Below are 3,610 nucleotides of genomic sequence, written 5' to 3'. Positions count from 1 at the left end.
CACCACCTCCGGCATATGGTGCTGGTGCCTTACTCCTTTGAGCCACAGGCACCGCCCCAGATATGCAGAATCTCTGGGGGAATGATGGCAATGTTACGCATCTTGACTGTGGCAGTGTTTTCATAAGTGTATGCAGAGATCAAAACTCTCCAAATCAAATACTAGAACTAGATACATCTTACTATATCTAAGTTGGTAAAACGACATTTTGTTCAGTAAATGCCAAATTATCCCCACCTCATCTGGCAAGATTTGGAGATTTTTTGTCACTTTCGGCAACATTTTCTGAATACACTCCAGATAGTTCAGTTTCTGCAAAGGTGATTCCCAGAACTGGAACCAATACTGGAGATGTAGTTTGAGCAGAGTAGAGTACACTGGGTCTCCGTTATTTCCACCTTTTTAATCTGTATCAGGCTTGGTTGTTTTCAGATTTTCTTTAATCTTTCTCTCTTTTCTTTCTTTCTTTTTCTTTTTGAGACAGAGTCTCACCCTTTCACTCTGGGTAGATAGATGGCTGTGGCATCATAGCTCATGGCACCCTCAAACTCTTGGGCACAAGCAATCCTTTTGGCTCAGCCTCCTGAGTAGCTGGGACTACAGGCGGCCACCACAACACCTGGCTAATTTTTCTTTCCTTCATTTTTTTTTGAGACAGAGCCTCAAGCCGTTGCCCTCAGTAGAGTGCTGTGGCATCACAGCTCACAGCAACCTCCAACTCCTGAGCTCAAGCAATTCTCCTGCCTCTGCCTCCCAGGTAGCTGGGACTCCAGGCGCCCACCACAATGCCCAGATATTTTTTGGTTGCAGACGTCATTGTTGTTTGGCGGGTCCAGGCTGGATTTGAACCCGCCAACTCAGGTATATGTGGCTGGTGCCTTAGCCACTTGAGCCACAGGCACTGAGCCTAATTTTTCTATTTTTAGTAGAGACGAGATCTTGCTCTTGCTCAGGTTGTCGAAAACTCCTGAGCTCAGGCAATCCACCCACCTCAGCCTCCCAGAATGCAAGGATTACAGGAGTGAGCCACCATGCCTGGCCTGGCCTGCCCTGCTTGGTCCCTAACTCCTGGCTTCAAGCAATCCTTCTGCTTCAGCCTCCTGAGTAGCTCAGACTACATGCAGGAGCCACTGCACCTGGCTTCAGCTCATATAAACTATTTCAATCAGTTTTAATGTTCTGCTTCTGTTAGTGCAGCTGAAATTTCCGTGGACCTTTCTGATGTCCGACATTGGGTTTGTCCCCAGAGATGTTTTCTACCTTTATCCTTTGTGCATATTTTCCTCCTAGGTTTTGAGCTCTTCCTTGTATCTTATCTTCATTTAAGTGGAAGATAAAACTGTTCAAGTAGACAAAGGTCAAGAACAGAGCCCTGAGTCTTTCCAATAAAGATTTTCTAGGACAGGCGGGGTGGCTAACACCTGTAGTTGTATTTTTCTAGCATCCTGGGAGGATGAGGCAGGAGTTCAAGACCAGCTTGAGCAAGAGCAAGACCCTATCTCTACTAAAAATAGAAATATTTGCTGAGCATGTTAGCACATGCCTATAGTCCTAGCTACTCAGGAAGTGATTGCTTGAGCCCAGGAGTTTAAGTCTGCAGTAAGCTATGATGATACTGTTATACTCTAGTCTGGGACAGAGTGAGCAGAGATCTGCCTCAAAAAAAAAAAAAGATAGAAATACAGTGACTAGGTGCAGTGGCTTACACCTGTAATCCTAGCACTCTGGCATGTGGAAGCAGGTGGATTGCTTGAGCTCAGGAGTTCGAGCCCAGCCTGAACAAGATTGAGACCTTGTCTCTAAAAGTAGCCGGGCATTATGGGAAGCACCTAAATTCCCAGCTACTGAGGCAGTGGCAAGGGGATTGCTTGAGTCCAAGAGTTTGAGGTTGCTGTGAGCTATGATAATGCCATGACACTCTATCCAGGGCAACAGAATGAGATTTTGTCTCAAAAAAGAAAAGAAAAATAAAGAAAGAAAGAAGGAAAGAAAAGAAAAGATTACAGCAAATGTTAACAATGGTATATCTGGATGCTGAGAGTACTGGTAAGTTTTATTTTCTTCTTTGCAACTTTCAATAATCAAAGAAATGTTTGGTTTTTATAATTTGAAAAAAAGATCCTTTTATTTTAAAGAAAATACTTTCTGAATTGTAAACACATACCATATAAGGCATCTTCAAACTACAGCCCACAGGCCACATGCACCCCGCCTAGGACATTTATCCGGCCCTCTGGGTGTTTTTGCCATGACTGCCTGTCCTGCTTAGCAGCCGACTTGTCCCGGGGACCACAGTCCGGCCCTCCAGTGGTCTGAGGGACAGTGAACTGGCCCCTGTTTAAAAAGTTTGAGGACCCTGATATAAGGCATTACTCTATCACAATGCCTGAAATACAATAGTGCTTGATAAATGTGAAGTGAATGTTGTAGTATCTACTAGGTAAGTAGTAGTCTTTTCCAAAAAATGAGATTAGTTGACACTCTTAGTCCCAGGGAACCTGTGCTAGTTCCCCGCAATGACTACTTTTTTGTTGTTGTTGTTGAGACAGTCTCGCTTTGTCACCCTTCGTAGAGTACTATGGTATCACAACTCACAGCAACCTCAGATTCTTGGGCTCAAGCGATTCTCTTGCCTCAGCTTCCTGAGTAGCTGGGACTATAGGCGCCTCCTACAACACCCAGCTATTTTGAGAGACGGGGTCTTGCTCTATCTCAGGCTGGTCTTGAACCAGTGGGGTCTGGCAATCGACCCACCTCAGCCTCCCCAGTGCTGAGATTACAGACGGGAGCCACTGTGCCTGGCCGAGCAATCACTACTTTCAATTCTCTCTCTCTCTTTTTTTTTTATTTTACACATGTTACCAGCTCACATCATGCTTGGATACTTCCAAGGAAAGACCTCACAAGACACCTATGTAAGAATTCTTTCTAAACTGTTGCCAGGATCAAAATCAAAAGCTATGTTACTAGTTCTCTGTCTCCCTCCACTTCCCCACAGCTCCTTCCAGATTAACTGCCCTGTGCACGTTTGGGATTGAGGCTCTGTCATTGAGGTTAGGATAGAATTACTTTCTGGTGCCACACTTTATCAACCTCGATGACTACTCCTCTCGTTTTCTAAGAATGGAAATAACATAGAATTTTGTGAGCCACTGTCATGCCACTTACTTTATCAGGTCACCTTTTTAAGTTCTTTGTCATGTTACTGCTACTACCAGAAACCAAAACCTCATATATCGTCTTTTGCATTTCTTGAAAAAGTGAGTTATCGTTTTAACAGGTCTTTTAGCTGACGGTATCGGTAATTGGTGTTGCCCATTTTCCACCCTGTATCTTTTTTTTTTTTTAAGAGATGGGGGTCTCACTATTTTGCCCATGCTGAGCTCAATCTAGTGATCCTCGCACTTCAGACTACCTAGTAGCTGGAGCTACAGGCATGTGCTACCATGCCCAGTTGCCCCATCTTTAATTGGGTCCTTGTTTTGGGGGGGGCGGGGGTTGGTAGAGACAGAGTCTCACTCTATCGCCCTCGGTAGAGTGCCGTGGCGTCACACAGCTCACAGCAACCTCCAGCTCTTGGGCTTAGGTGATTCTCTTGCCTCAGCCTCCC

This window comes from Otolemur garnettii, unplaced genomic scaffold, assembly GCF_000181295.1.
Source record: "Otolemur garnettii isolate 467f Iridium unplaced genomic scaffold, OtoGar3 scaffold00002, whole genome shotgun sequence".
Lineage (NCBI taxonomy): Eukaryota > Metazoa > Chordata > Mammalia > Primates > Galagidae > Otolemur > Otolemur garnettii.
The sequence above is the reverse complement of the archived record's forward strand: the minus strand, read 5'-3'. Positions refer to the sequence as shown.